This window comes from Oncorhynchus mykiss, chromosome 17 (genome assembly GCF_057628025.1).
Source record: "Oncorhynchus mykiss isolate SJ-2025 chromosome 17, ASM5762802v1, whole genome shotgun sequence".
In the NCBI taxonomy this organism is placed as follows: Eukaryota; Metazoa; Chordata; class Actinopteri; order Salmoniformes; family Salmonidae; genus Oncorhynchus; species Oncorhynchus mykiss.
The window spans coordinates 21,124,226-21,139,873 of NC_143038.1; the positions used below are offsets into that span (position 1 = coordinate 21,124,226).

At 46.3% G+C, this 15,648-nt stretch overlaps 1 long non-coding RNA gene across 2 annotated transcripts in view; it reads left to right on the forward strand.

The window, feature by feature from the left end:
- The first annotated feature begins 3,950 nt into the window (after window positions 1–3,950).
- LOC149975859 (uncharacterized) overlaps window positions 3,951–15,648 on the forward strand; it is a 944,026-nt gene continuing 932,328 nt past the window's right edge. For both annotated transcript variants that reach the window (XR_016487812.1, XR_016487811.1), the window contains exons 1-2: window positions 3,951–4,083; window positions 4,452–4,513. This is a non-coding gene — a long non-coding RNA (uncharacterized LOC149975859). The remainder of the gene's footprint in view (window positions 4,084–4,451; window positions 4,514–15,648) is intronic.

The window sequence follows — 15,648 nt, forward strand, 5'->3', positions numbered from 1 at the left end:
AGGAGTGAGAGGAAGCTCAGGCAGGTTGATGAATCTACCAGATCCTGGCTGGCTGGTGGTTTCGGCAGATCCTGGCTGACTGGCAGATCTGGAAGAGTCTGGTCGACTGGCAGATCTGGAAGAGTCTGGTCGACTGGCAGATCTGGAAGAGTCTGGTCGACTGGCAGATCTCGAAGAGTCTGGTCGACTGGCAGATCTGGAAGAGTCTGGTCGACTGGCAGATCTGGAAGAGTCTGGTCGACTGGCAGATCTGGAAGAGTCTGGTCGACTGGCAGATCTGGAAGAGTCTGGTCGACTGGCAGATCTGGAAGAGTCTGGTCGACTGGCAGCTCTGGCTGCTCCATGCTGACTGGCTGCTCCATGATGACTGGCAGCTCTGGCTGCTCCATGCTGACTGGCTGCTCCATGCTGACTGGCAGCTCTGGCTGCTCCATGCTGACTGGCTGCTCTGGCTGCTCCATGCTGACTGGCTGCTCCATGCTGACTGGCGTCCCTGGCTGCTCCATGCTGACTGGCGGCCCTGGCTGCTCCATGCTGACTGGCGGCCCTGGCTGCTCCATACTGACTGGCGGCCCTGGCTGCTCCATACTGACTGGCAGCTCTGGCGGCTCCTTGCAGACTGGCAGCTCTGGCGGCTCCTTGCAGACTGGCAGCTCTGGCGGCTCCTTGCAGACTGGCAGCTTTGGCGGCATCCTGCAGACAGGCAGCTCTGGCGGCTCCTTGCAGACTGGCAGCTCCTTGCAGACTGGCAGCTCTATGCAGACTGGCAGCTCCTTGCTAACTGGCAGCTCTATGCTAACTGGCAGCTCTATGCTAACTGGCAGCTCTATGCTAACTGGCAGCACTGAACAGGCGGGAGACTCCGGCAGCGCTGTAGAGAAGGAAGGCTCTAACAGCGCTAAACAGGCGGGAGACTCCGACAGCGCTGGAGAGGAGGAGGGCTCCGAAAGCGCTGGACAGGCGAGGCGCACTATAGGCCTGATGCGTGGTGCTGGCACTGGTGGTACTGGGCCGAGGACACGCACAGGAAGCCTGGTGCGGGGAGCTGCTACCGGAGGGCTGGGGTGTGGAGGTGGTACTGGGTAGACCGGACCGTGCAGGCGCACTGGAGCTCTTGAGCACCGAGCCTGCCCAACCTTACCTGGTTGAATGCTCACGGTCGCCCTGCCAGTGCGGCGAGGTGGAATAGCCCGCACTGGGCTATGCAGGCGAACCGGAGACACCGAGCGCAAGGCTGGTGCCATGTAAGCCGGCCCAAGGAGACGCACTGGGGACCAGCTGCGTAGAGCCGGCTTCATGGCATTAGGCTCGACGCTCAATCTAGCCCGGCCGACACGCGGAGCTGGAATATACCGCACCGGGCTATGCACCCGCACTGGAGACACCGTGCGCACCACTGCATAACACGGTGCCTGTCCGGTCTCTCTAGCCCCCGGTAATCACAGGGAGTCTGCCCAGGTCTCCTACCTGGCGTAGCCATACTCCCTGTTAGCCCCCCCCCCAATAAATTTTTGGGGCTGCCTCTCGGGCTTCCTTGCCAGCCGTGTTCCCTCATATCGCCGGCTCCTCTCTCCGGCTGCCTCTGCTCTCCTAAGTGCCTCCACCTGTTCCCATGGGAGGCGATCTCTTCCAGCCAGTATCTCCTCCCAAGTGTAACAGCCCTTGCCATCTAAAACGTCCTCCCATGTCCATTCCTCTTTACGCTGCTGTTGCTGCCTGTTGACACGCTGCTTGGTCCGTTGGTGGTGGGTGATTCTGTAACGGTTTTCTTGATGAGAAGGAGAGTCGGACCAAAATGCGGCGTGTCTATTGCAATCCATGTTTAATGAAGTAACACACTAAACACAAACACTACCAAAACAATAAACTTAATGAAAACCGAAACAGCCTATACTTGTGTATCCTAACACAGAACAATGACATCAGGACACTAAGGACAATCACCCACGACAAACTCAAAGAATATGGCTGCCTAAATATGGTTCCCAATCAGAGACAACGATAAACACCTGCCTCTGATTGAGAACCACTTCAGACAGCCATAGACTTAGCTAGAACACCCCACTAGCTACAATCCCCCATCCATACACACCACATACACAAACCCATGCCACACCCTGGCCTGACCAAATAAATAAAGATAAACACAAAATACTTTGACCAGGGTGTGACAATTTTTTTACAATTTTCCATCCAATTTGCTTTATTTTTGTAATACAGTACACTTGATCGTTCTTCAATAAGTAGCTTCATTTAGTACAGTTACCATTACCATCTACCTGCACTGTAACTTCCTCTTTCCTTTATCAGTCTAATCTCTTTTGACCTAAACTGCTTTTGTTTTAATGATGAGTATTGTATTGAATGGCCTATAAAAGTACATTTGCAAGTGTTACTGTTGTGCACGAGAGTGAGGACCCAAAAGCGGTTTAACAAAAACAGAGTCCTTTAATGTCAACACACAGGTAAGACATAGATCCTCTTCACATATATGTGATGGCAAAATAAACAACCCGCAGAGAGGGCGACAAAATGAAACATAAAGTCCTTCTGAATATCACAGAATAGTTCCCCTTTTAGCAGCAGAGGAGAATAGCTGGGTTGTAGAGGACAGAGGTACCTGATCACACGTAGCCTCAGATGAACAGGCAGATTCCGACAGGACAGGACAAGGTAGAAGCAAACAAGACGATAGTTTGGTTCTGGCATGAGAAACTCAAATGAGAATCTGACAAAGACAGAAGCAGGAACAGAGAGAGAAATAGAGACCTAATCAGAGGGAAAAAAGGGAACAGGTGGGAAAAGGGTGAACGAGGTAGTTAGAGAAGATGAGGAACAGCTGGTGGAAAGAGGGGAAGAGAAGGTAACCTAATACGACCAGCAGAGGGAGACAGAGTGAAGAGAAAGAACAGGAACAAGACATAATATGACAATACATGACAGTACCCCCCCACTCACCGAGCGCCTCCTGGCGCACTCGAGGAGGAAACCTGGCGGCAACGGAGGAAATCATCGATCAGCGAACGGTCCAGCACGTCCCGAGAGGGAACCCAACTCCTTTCCTCAGGACCGTACCCCTCCCAATCCACTAGGTACTGATGACCACGGCCCCGAGGACGCATGTCCAAAATCTTACGGACCCTGTAGATAGGTGCGCCCTCGACAAGGATGGGGGGGGGTGGAAGACGAGCGGGGGTGCGAAGAACGGGCTTAACACAGGAGACATGGAAGACCGGGTGGACGCAACGAAGATATCGCGGAAGAAGAAGTCGCACTGCGACAGGATTAATGATCTGAGAAATACGGAACGGACCAATGAACCGCGGGGTCAACTTGCGAGAAGCTGTCTTTGAGCTCTAGGGGCGCTATTTCATTTTTGGATAAAAAACGTTCCCGTTTTAAGCGCGATATTTTGTCACGAAAAGATGCTCGACTATGCATATTCTTGACAGTTTTGGAAAGAAAACACTCTGAAGTTTCAGAATCTGCAAAGATTTTGTCTGTAAGTGCCCCAGAACTCATTCTACAGGCGAAACCAAGATGATGCATCACCCAGGAATTAGCAGAATTTCTGAAGCTCTGTTTTCCATTCTCTCCTTATATGGCTGTGATTGCGCAACGAATGAGCCTACACTTTCTGTCGTTCGCCCAAGGTCTTAGCAGCATTGTGACGTATTTGTAGGCATATCATTGGAAGATTGGCCATAAGAGACTACATTTTCCAGAGGTCCGCCCGGTGTCCTTTGTCTAAATTTGTGCGTAATCTTCAGGTGCGGGCATTTTCTCCTGGGATTCAGGAGAGAAAGCATGTGTCCAAGAACGATGTATCAATGAAGAGATATGTGAAAAACACCTTGAGGATTGATTCTAAACAACGTTTGCCATGTTTTCAGTCGATATTATGGAGTTAATTTGGAAAAAAGTTTGCGTTTTGAGGACTGAATTTATGGATTTTTTTTGGTAGCCAAATGTGATGTATAAAACGGAGCTATTTCTAATACACAAGGAATCTTTTTGGAAAAACTGAGCATCTGCTATCTAACTGAGAGTATCCTCATTGAAAACATCAGAAGTTCTTCAAAGGTAAATGATTTTATTTGAAGGCTTTTATGTTTTTGTTAATGTTGCGTGCTGGATGCTAACGCTAATGCTAACGCTAAATGCTAACGCGAAATGCTAACTCTAGCTAGCTACTTTTACACAAATTATTGTTTTCCTATGGTTGAGAAGCATATTTTGAAAATCTGAGATGACAGTGTTGTTTACAAAAGGCTAAGCTTGAGAGATGGCATATTTATTTCATTTCATTTGCGATTTTCATAAATAGTTAACGTTGTGTTATGCTAATGAGCTTGCTGATAGATTTACACAATCCTGGATACAGGGGTTTTTTCATAGCTAAACGTGACGCAGAAAACGGAGCGATTTGTCCTAAACAAATAATCTTTCAGGAAAAACTGAACATTTGCTATCTGAGAGTCTCCTCATTGAAAACATCTGAAGTTCTTCAAAGGTAAATTATTTTTTTGAATGCTTTTCTGTTTTTTTGTGTAAATGTTGCCAGCTGAATGCTAATGCTAAATGCTACGTTAGCCATCAATACTGTTACACAAATGCTTGTTTTGCAATGGTTGAGAAGCATATTTTGAAAATCTGAGATGACAGTGTTGTTAACAAAAGGCTAAGCTTGAGAGCTAGCATATTTATTTCATTTCATTTGCGATTTTCATGAATAGTTAACGTTGCGTTATGGTAATGAGCTTGAGTCTGTATTCACGAACCCGGATCCGGGATGGGGAGATCAGAAAGGTTAAGGGGAAGGTTCTGAGTGGAGAGCCAAACTCTCTGACCGCGACAATATCTAGGACTCTTAGTTCTACGCTTATTAGCGGCTCTCACAGTCTGCGCTCTATAACGGCAAAGTGCAGACCTGACCCTCTTCCAGGTGCGCTCGCAACGTTGGACAAAAGCCTGAGCGGAGGGGACGCTGGACTCGGCGAACTGAGACGAGAACAGCGGAGGCTGGTACCCGAGGCTACTCTGAAAAGGAGATAGCCCGGTCGCAGACGAAGGAAGCGAGTTGTGGGCGTATTCTGCCCAGGGGAGCTGTTCTGACCAAGACGCAGGGTTACGAAAAGAAAGACTGCGTAAGATGCGACCAATAGTCTGATTGGCCCGTTCTGCTTGACCGTTAGACTGGGGGTGAAAGCCGGAAGAGAGACTGACGGAAGCCCCAATCAAACGGCAAAACTCCCTCCAAAATTGAGACGTGAATTGCGGACCCCTGTCCGAAACGACGTCTGACGGAAGGCCATGAATTCTGAAAACATTCTCGATGATGATTTGTGCCGTTTCTTTAGCAGAAGGGAGCTTAGCGAGGGGAATAAAATGAGCCGCCTTAGAGAACCTATCGACAACCGTAAGAATAACAGTCTTCCCCGCTGACGAAGGCAGTCCGGTGATAAAATCTAAGGCGATGTGAGACCACGGTCGAGAGGGAATGGGAAGCGGTCTGAGACGGCCGGCAGGAGGGGAGTTACCAGACTTAGTCTGCGCGCAGACCGAACAAGCAGCCACGAAACGACGCGTGTCATGCTCCCGGGTGGGCCACCAAAAACGCTGGCGAATGGAAGCAAGCGTACCCCGAACGCCGGGGTGGCCGGCTAACTTGGCAGAGTGAGCCCACTGAAGAACGGCCAGACGAGTAGGAACGGGAACGAAAAGAAGGTTCCTAGGACAAGCGCGCGGCGACGGAGTGTGAGTGAGTGCTTGCTTTACCTGCCTCTCAATTCCCCAGACAGTCAACCCGACAACACGCCCCTCAGGGAGAATCCCCTCGGGGTCAGTGGAGGCTACTGAAGAACTGAAGAGACGAGATAAAGCATCAGGCTTGGTGTTCTTAGAGCCCGGACGATAAGAAATCACGAACTCGAAACGAGCGAAAAACAGCGCCCAACGAGCCTGACGCGCATTAAGTCGTTTGGCAGAACGGATGTACTCAAGGTTCCTATGGTCAGTCCAAACGACAAAAGGAATGGTCGCCCCCTCCAACCACTGTCGCCATTCGCCTAGGGCTAAGCGGATGGCGAGCAGTTCGCGGTTTCCCACATCATAGTTACGTTCCGACGGCGACAGGCGATGAGAAAAATACGCGCAAGGGTGGACCTTGTCATCAGAGGGGGAGCGCTGAGAAAGAATGGCTCCCACGCCCACCTCTGACGCGTCAACCTCGACAACGAACTGTCTAGAGACGTCAGGTGTAACAAGGATAGGTGCGGATGTAAAACGATTCTTGAGGAGATCAAAAGCCCCCTGGGCGGAAACGGACCACTTAAAGCACGTCTTGACAGAAGTAAGGGCTGTGAGAGGAGCTGCCACCTGACCGAAATTACGGATGAAACGACGATAGAAATTCGCGAAGCCGAGAAAGCGCTGCAGCTCGACGCGTGACTTAGGGGCGGGCCAATCAATGACAGCTTGGACCTTAGCGGGATCCATCTTAATGCCTTCAGTGGAAATAACAGAACCGAGAAATGTGACGGAGGAGGCATGAAAAGTGCACTTCTCAGCCTTCACAAAAAGACAATTCTCTAAAAGGCGCTGGAGGACACGTCAAACGTGCTGAACATGAATCTGGAGTGACGGTGAAAAAAATCAGGATATCGTCAAGGTAAACGAAAACAAAGATGTTCAGCATGTCTCTCAGGACATCATTGACTAATGCCTGAAAGACAGCTGGAGCGTTAGCGAGGCCGAAAGGAAGAACCCGGTATTCAAAGTGCCCTAACGGAGTGTTAAACGCCGTCTTCCACTCGTCCCCCTCCCTGATGCGCACGAGATGGTAAGCGTTACGAAGGTCCAACTTAGTGAAAAACCTGGCTCCCTGCAGGATCTCGAAGGCTGAAGACATAAGAGGAAGCGGATAACGATTCTTCACTGTTATGTCATTCAGCCCTCGATAATCTATGCAGGGGCGCAGGGACCCGTCCTTCTTCTTAACAAAAAAAAACCCCGCTCCGGCGGGAGAGGAGGAGGGGACTATGGTACCGGCGTCAAGAGCTACAGACAAATAATCTTCGAGAGCCTTACGTTCGGGAGCCGACAGAGAGTATAGTCTACCCCGGGGGGGAGTGGTTCCCGGAAGGAGATCAATACTACAATTATACGACCGGTGTGGAGGAAGAGAGGTGGCCCTGGACCGACTGAACACCGTGCGCAGATCGTGATATTCCTCCGGCACCCCTGTCAAATCACCAGGCTCCTCCTGTGAAGAAGAGACAGAGGAAACAGGAGGGATAGCAGACATTAAACATTTCACATGACAAGAGACGTTCCAGGAGAGGATAGAATTACTAGACCAATTAATAGAAGGATTATGACAAACTAGCCAGGGATGGCCCAAAACAACAGGTGTAAAAGGTGAATGAAAAATTAAAAAAGAAAGTGTTTCGCTATGATTACCAGAGACAGTGAGGGTTAAAGGTAGCGTCTCACGCTGAATCCTGGGGAGAGGACTACCATCCAAAGCGAACAAGGCCGTGGGCTTCCTTAACTGTCTGAGAGGAATGTCATGTTCCCGAGCCCAGGTCTCGTCCATAAAACAGCCCTCCGCCCCAGAGTCTATCAAGGCACTGCAGGAAGCTGACGAACCGGTCCAGCGTAGATGGACCGACAAGGTAGTGCAGGATCTTGAAGGAGAGACCAGAGTAGTAGCGCTCACCAGTAGCCCTCCGCTTACTGATGAGCTCTGGCTTTTACTGGACATGAAGTGACAAAATGACCAGCGGAACCGCAATAGAGACAGAGGCGATTGGTGATTCTCCGTTCCCTCTCCTTAGTTGAGATGTGGATACCCCCCAGCTGCATAGGCTCAGCACCCGAGCCGGCGGAGGAAGATGGTATTGATGCGGAGAAGGGGGCAACGGAGAACGCGAGCTCCTTTCCACGAGCTCGGTGACGAAGATCAACTGGAAGGAACCTCCCGGGAGAGAATCTCATCCTTTACCTCCGCGCGGAGACCCTCCAGAAAACGAGCGAGCAACGCCGGCTCGTTCCAGTCACTGGAGGCAGCAAGAGTGCGAAACTCAATAGAGTAATCTGTTATGGATCGATTACCTTGACATAGGGAAGACAGGACCCTGGAAGCCTCCTTCCCAAAAACAGAACGATCAAAAACTCGTATCATCTCCTCCTTAAAGTCCTGATACTGGTTAGTACACTCAGCCCTCGCCTCCCAGATTGCCGTGCCCCACTCACGAGCCCGTCCAGTAAGGAGAGATATGACGTAGGCGATACAAGCTGTGCTCCTGGAGTAAGTGTTGGGCTGGAGAGAAAACACAATATCACACTGGGTGAGGAACGAGCGGCATTCAGTGGGCTCCCCAGAGTAACACGGCGGGTTATTGATTCTGGGCTCCGGAGATTCGAAAGCCCTGGAAGTGGCCGGTGGATCGAGGCGGAGATGGTGAATCTGTTCTGTGAGGTTGGAGACTTGGGCGGCCAGGGTCTCAACGGCATGTTGAGCAGCAGACAATTCCTGCTCGTGTCTGCCTAGCATCGCTCCCTGGATGTCGACGGCTGAGTGGAGAGGATCCGAAGTCACTGGGTCCATTCTAGGTCAGATTCTTCTGTTGTGCACGAGAGTGAGGACCCAAAAGCGGTTTAACAAAAACAGAGTCCTTTAATGTCAACACACAGGTAAGACATAGATCCTCTTCACATATATGTGATGGCAAAATAAACAACCCGCAGAGAGGGCGACAAAATGAAACATAAAGTCCTTCTGAATATCACAGAATAGTTCCCCTTTTAGCAGCAGAGGAGAATAGCTGGGTTGTAGAGGACAGAGGTACCTGATCACACGTAGCCTCAGATGAACAGGCAGATTCCGACAGGACAGGACAAGGTAGAAGCAAACAAGACGATAGTTTGGTTCTGGCATGAGAAACTCAAATGAGAATCTGACAAAGACAGAAGCAGGAACAGAGAGAGAAATAGAGACCTAATCAGAGGGAAAAAAGGGAACAGGTGGGAAAAGGGTGAACGAGGTAGTTAGAGAAGATGAGGAACAGCTGGTGGAAAGAGGGGAAGAGAAGGTAACCTAATACGACCAGCAGAGGGAGACAGAGTGAAGAGAAAGAACAGGAACAAGACATAATATGACAATACATGACAGTTACATACAATAAGTGGATCTGCTGTACCTATGTTGTGGAAAAAAAAGTCAATTATGAATTATTTTGTCTTAGTAAAGAACAAATTGTCATCCAATTTGTCCACGTGGAAATTCTGTAAGTTATATGGAGGCTAATTAGATGGTGGTCCGTACTTTTGATGCCAGCATGAATGAGACTAGGAAGTAATCAAGCTTGATTAAGCCTCAGTGTATATCTCACTAGGTCTGAGTTTTTCAACCTCCATATATCCACTAGTTCTCATGCATCCATGATCTTCGTGATCTCCTTAAGTGCTTGAGGGTGATAATTTGTAGAGTGATTTACTTTACGATCCATTGAGGTACTTAAAACCGTATTAATTCGTTGCTTGTGAGCTCAATAAATTATTATATGTTTTCATAGAAGAGTGGATCATCATTATTGGGCCCATATAGATTAATTTGCCAGTTCTATTTTTGGTCCAATAGCATATTTAAAATAATCCATGTTCCTTGTGGATCTTTTTGCACAATCCGATCAACACTTGTATTAATTTGTATAATCACTCCTTTTGAGTTAAACATTTATTTTACTTTTTTATGCTCTGCTAAGCCAATAAAAAAGCCAGTTCATTGGATTGAAATGTTTGAAAAAAAGAAGAGGGAACAACCTAAATATATCGCAAGACCAGTCTTTTTTTTTATGGCCATTACATGTAAGACATATTACATGTAGTCCTCATTATATCCTGTTGTATTCCGACAAAAAAAGGAACAGCGACTCTAACGTCTGCCAATGACTGCAAGTAAAAATGTCTTAGGCATCCCACTGTCCATAAAGGAATACCCAAGTTTAACTTACAATCGACTCTGACACAGCCATGGCATGATAGCCAAGAATACATGCATTACTGACAACCCAGAGCAAGTAAACCTGTAAAAACATCCCTCTCTCCAACCATACACATTTTGTTATTTATTCCAGGGTTGTTGCTATATCACCTCAGCTGTTTTACACTTAGGTGTATATCATTAGAATCAAGAATAGAAAAGGTAGCATAGCACCTCTCTCTCACTTAGAAGTGCTTCCATAAGCCAGTTAATGATAATTCTACCATTAACTTTAATCCCTTTATCCCAGTGTTAACCAGCCCGCCACACACTAATAGAGACAACAATCCTGTTGACAATACCTAATCCATTTGCCGGTGTGTACCGAAACAATAATCATCCTTTGCATTGTTTACTTTGAGATGTATTTTTTTAAATGTAAGGGTAATAACACCAATTATTTTAGGATCGTATAGGCCTATTCCAATAGAGAACCTAGGCAGGTGTTTAATTATATAGTCCTTTATCCTAGCCCTATAATAAATCTATTCATATTTATTTAGTTTTATCTTAAAAGCTAAGGGCCACACTATGTAACAGCTTTTAAGTCATAATATCCCTGACTACAATTAGGCCATATCAAAAAAAAAAAAAAAAAAACTTGGTATTTCTACTGTACAATCCTCAAATTAAATAAAGAAAAATGAAAGATAAAAGGTCAGCCTTACCCATCTTCACCTTATAATTTATCGACCACTAGACGAACATTCTGCATCTCTGCTCGGAGCCTTTTGAAAGTGAGGTACAGTCGTCTCTTCACTATTTCATGGGGAAATGGTTAATAAATAGAGAATGGGGTGTTCTTCAACTCTATACACTGTTGTAACAAGGCAATTTTCATTTTGTAGTGGGTTAGCATAGCTACAATCGGACCGGGCCTTCCTTCTGCCATCGAAACGGTGAGCCCTTTGAAAAACAATTGTTTCCACCTGTTTGTCCGTCATCTTGAGATTATGTTTCATGAACACCTTGACTTTTTCCTCCGTTGACTGATAGTTTTGGTTTTCATCCTCCTTTATTCCCATTATAAAAATATTATTGTTCATACTTCTGCACTTTAGATCAAGTAAGTTGGCTTGTTGTTTTATTAACATATTGTAGCATCTTTTAGGGAGTCCACGGTAGTTTTCAATATCTTATTTTCCGCTCATATTTCTTCCATTTTATTACTGGAATCCATTCCTGTTTTTAAGGCCTCAACCTCACCCAGTAGCCTGGGCAATAGATCCAGTTTTTTTTAATTGCTCGCTCATGCTTGTAAGCAATACTCAGTCTTCTGGAGACATAGGTATTAAAACGTCCCCCTCCAATGTTAAACATGTCATCTGCGTACTTGAAAAAGCTCATTGTTTCCTTGGATCTTCATCTCATTGGTGTAGATAGAGAACAACAATGGTGAAAGGACACACCCCTGGGGCACCCCTGTGTTCAGAGTCAGTTCATTAGAATGGACCCCATTCATGAGGACCCTCTGTGGGTGGCCAGTTAACAGTTCTTGATCTAACCTGCGAGGCCTCCGTTGACATTCAGTACTAGTAGTCGTTTCAGCAGTGTGTGTGTATTTGCATTGTATAGAAAGCTGAACTAAAATAAATAAATAAAATGTGTACATATGATTTTCCATGTTGAAGGTGACTAGCCACCATGTTCACCAAGGTCAGGGTAGCACCCTGTGCTTTTTAGGCAAACTGTAATGGGTCCAGTTGATGTGCTATGGAAAGGGTAAGCAGCTTACTTTACAAGCCTTTTCATGCATTTGGCCAAAAGGGTCGTGAGAGCCACAGGTCGAAAGTCATTTGGTGATTTGGCCCAACTTCTTAGGCATTGGTACAATGGTCGACACCTTCCAGGAGTTTGGCACTGTACAGGAGTTGAAACATTCGTGTGAAGGCTCCCTTGAGCTGGTCGGCACAGACCTTCAGTACTTTGCCCCGTAGTCCGTCTGGGCCAGGTGCTTTGTGTGGCTTAATATTTGACAAGCATGAGGCCACCTCGTTCTCTTATCTGGACAGGAGAGGAGTTGGGGATGCTCTCCCATTTGTTTACATTCGTCTTTAAAATCGACAGTGTCAAATCTTCCATAAAAACAGTTTAGGTTGTTTACAAAGGATGAACAGCAATTGTATTGTTCTCTTTTTCTTTCTCTTCCCATCATTGCATTAAGCCCTTCCTGTGCTTGTCTTGGATTTCCTGTACAGAACCTCTGCTCCACTATAACCTTGAAGGCCTTTTTTGCTTTCCACATTTTTGACCTGAATTAATTTTCTTTCTCCTTTACAGCATCAGTATCTCCTTTACGGGAATGCCAACTTCCTTTCATTGAGGCACATTTTCAAGTCCTTAGACACCCAGGGCTTGTCGTTGGGAAATACTGACAATTTTTGTGTTAATGACAGAATCCTCACAGAACTGGATGTAATGCTGTCTGTCAACTCGTGTGGATCCCTGCACGAGTCAAAGAACACCTCCCAGTCTGTGCAATCCTTGAGCCCCTCCTTACTCTCCTCTGTCCATACCTGAATGGATTTATCAGTTTCAACTGCCTATATATCGGTAGTGGAGAGATAACGTTATGGTTGGATTTCCTGATGGATGCTATGCACACTGCCTTGTATGCGTCCTCTACGTTGCCATAATACTGATCCAGGAAGTGAGTTGAGCGAGTTGGACAGGTGACATACAGTTGCAGAGTGGGGAGGAGAACGGAGAGTGAGAGCATATTAAAATCCCCAAGCACAAATAGTGGCTGGTCAGTTGATTGTGAAAGCGCAGCTTTGAAACAGTCTGTTTTCCTGTCAGCAGCTTTCCTTATTGTTAGGTCCAGGCACATAGACCAGAATAATGGTAATTTGTCCAAATTCACTAAAACGACATTGCAGGCAGTTTATGGTAGAGAAATGAACATTCAATTCTCTGGCAACAGCTCTGTTGGACATTCCTGTAGTCAACATGCCATATGCATGCTTCTGAAAAATCTGTGGCATTTTTTAGAGTGGCCTTTAATTGTATCCATCACAAGGTGCACCTGTGTAGTGACCATGCTGTTTAATCAGCTTCTTGATATGCCACACCTGTCAGGTAGATGGATTATCTTGGCAAAGCCCTGAATGGCAATCTCCATGCTAAAACGAGTTATATCCATCTAGGAGTCCTCTATAAGAAATGGCAATGGTGGCTGTATTTGATTGCAAGCACAAATAATGCAGTCAAAACTGGCAGATGCAGTTGTGGCCAAAAGTTTTGAGAATGGCAAAAATATTAATTTTCACAAAGTCTGCTGCCTCAGTTTGTATGATGGCAATTTGCATATACTCCAGAATGTTATGAAGAGTGATCAGATGAATTGCAATTAATTGCAAAGTCCCTCTTTGCCATGCAAATGAACTGAATCCCAAAAACATTTCCACTGCATTTCAGCCCTGCCACAAATGGACCAGCTGACATCATGTCAGTGATTCTCTCGTTAACACAGGTGTGAGTGTTGACGAGGACAAGGCTGGAAATCACTCTGTCAATCTGAGTTCGATTAACATACTGGAAGCTTCAAAAGGAGGGTGGTGCTTGGAATCATTATTATTCCTCTGCCAATTATGGTTAACCTGCAAGGAAACACGTGCCGTCATCATTGCTTTGCACAAAAAGGGCTTCACAGGCAAGGATATTGCTGCCACTAAGATTGCACCTAAATCAACCATTTATCGGATCAAGAATTTATCAAGAACTTCAAGGAGAGCGGTTCAATTGTTGTGAAGAAGGCTTTATGGCACCCAAGAAAGTCCAGCAAGCACCAGGACTGTCTCCTAAAGTTGATTCAGCTGTGGGATCGGGGCACCACCAGTACAGAGCTTGCTCAGGAATGGCAGCAGGCAGGTGTGAGTGCATCTGCAAGCACAGTGAGGTGAATACTTTTGGAGGATGGCCTGATGTCAAGAAGGGCAGCAAAGAAGCCACTTCTCTCCAGGAAAAACATCAGGGACAGACTGATATTCTGCAAAAGGTACAGGGATTGGACTGCTGAGGACTGGGGTAAAGTCATTTTCTCTGATGAATCCCCTTTCCGATTGTTTGGGGCATCTGGGAAAAAAGCTTGTCTGGAGAAGACCAGGTGAGCGCTACCATCAGTCCTGTGTCATGCCAACAGTAAAACATCCTGAGACCATTCATGCGTGGGGTTGCTTCTCAGCCAAGGGAGTGGGCTCACTCACAATTCTGCCTAAGAACACAATCATGAATAAAGAATGGCCAGGAAACTCCCCAGACCTAAATCCCATTGAGATCTTGTCGTCAATCCTCAAGAGGCGGGTGGACAAACAAAACCCCACAAATTCTGACTAACTCCAAGCATAGATTATGCAAGAATGGGCTGCCATCAGTGCAACAATGCAAATATTGACTCTTTGCATCAACTTCATGTAATTGTCAATAAAAGCCTTTGACACTATTGAAATTCTTGTAATTATACTTCCGTATTCCATAGTAACATCTGACAAAAATACCTAAAGACACTGAAGCAGCAAACTTTGTGGAAATAAATATTTGTGTCATTCTCAAAACTTTTGGCCACGACTGTACATTACACAAACAGTATATAGACTTGGTTGACCTAGCCAACTTTAGCTAGGCTACTCGATGATGTATTGCTTGTTTGTTTTTGCTTTTGATGTGCTTTGATATTGTTCTAAAAAGCGCTATAGAAATGTAATCAATTAAATTTTACACCAAAGATGGTGTATTTAGTTTAGTAGAGCAAAAAGCTCTATCGACGGCAAAGAGACTGACACTTAAGCTTCAATAAAAAAGTCATACTAGCAAAAGCAGTGCGCAGATTTTCTTTTTTATTTCAACTTATCTAATTGTTACCATGCACCTTCAACAAGAGAGCTCAGATGTGCGAGGGAGTTTTTTATATGTTGAACGTAAAAACAAAGTAGGTGTACCAGTATCAAATAAAAATGTTTATTACAGACAAGAAACACTTTTCAGTGAGAAAACAACAGTAGCAAAAAACAGAAATCATTAGTAGCTATGAATAAAATACATTCTAAAATGGCCACAAGGCGTACCTACGTGGCAGTCACCTCCTTCTTCCGCCTCCACATTTGGACCCTTCTGGGAGGGAGAGGAGCCCACAGCCTCAACTTGGGAGGATAAGGGAGATAATGACCGGTGGGGTGATGGAGTGGCAGGCCCTGCAGCACCTCATCCATCACCACATTCCACTTCCAGGATGCGGCTGTGGCCTCCCTTCGCTCTGTGCTAACTCCGGTGGGGGGAGCTTTCAACTCCTGAAAAATATGGACAAATAGACAGGAAAGTGTTGTTGCTCTCAGACAGAAGGGGATCTTTATTGGACAAGTACAGGACAGCAATACATTAGATTTTTCACCCATGCTGGTGACAGCTGCCCCTCCAGCTCATACCTATTGGGCACAATCTGGCCTTAAACGGCCATGTACTCTTATAATCTCCACCTGGCACAGCCAGAAGAGGACTGGCTACCCCTGGTTCCTCTTGAGGTTTCTACCAAGGTTCCTGCCTTTTCTAGGGAGTTTTTCCTAGCCACCGTGCTTCTACATCTGCATTGCTTGCTGTTTGTGGTTTTA